This window comes from Oratosquilla oratoria, chromosome 7 (genome assembly GCF_046742065.1).
Source record: "Oratosquilla oratoria isolate Oo_2021 chromosome 7, ASM4674206v1, whole genome shotgun sequence".
Lineage (NCBI taxonomy): Eukaryota > Metazoa > Arthropoda > Malacostraca > Stomatopoda > Squillidae > Oratosquilla > Oratosquilla oratoria.
Window position 1 is genome coordinate 72,169,061 of NC_134783.1, and position 362 is coordinate 72,169,422.

A 362-nucleotide genomic window follows, 5' to 3' on the forward strand; every position below is an offset into this window, starting at 1 on the left:
TGTACAGAGAAGGGAACGCACGTCGACGACGCCGAGCCACGTCTGGGCGGAAGGAGGTTGAGAGGGGGAGTGCGCCTTTACCATATACATAGAGGCTGTCATACCTGGGCGGGGCATTGACCTGACTCAGCCAATCAGAAGGGCAGCCTTAAGTCAAGTTTGGAGGTGCCGTAATCTGCTCCAAATTCCATTTGTCAGACTCCCCGAGGTCCCGCAGCAATGCATGATGTCTATGTCTCCAGAATACATGATCACGAAAAGAATGATTGTTTCTAGTCACTCTTCTAATCACGTTTTCCTCTAAATTCACTTGCCCAAGATGATTTCGGACGTCGTTTGATGGCATCTTTTTCTCGCGGGCT

The 362-nt window shown here is 50.3% G+C and overlaps 1 protein-coding gene across 1 annotated transcript in view; it reads right to left on the reverse strand.

The window, feature by feature from the left end:
- Positions 1–88, reverse strand: part of LOC143027208 (muscle-specific protein 300 kDa-like) — a 182,827-nt gene extending 182,739 nt beyond the window's left edge. The window contains exon 1 of the mRNA XM_076188387.1: positions 1–88. This exon is cut by the window's left edge and continues 208 nt beyond it. The gene's annotated coding sequence lies outside the window, so the exon portion shown is untranslated.
- Between the last annotated feature and the right edge of the window lie 274 nt (positions 89–362).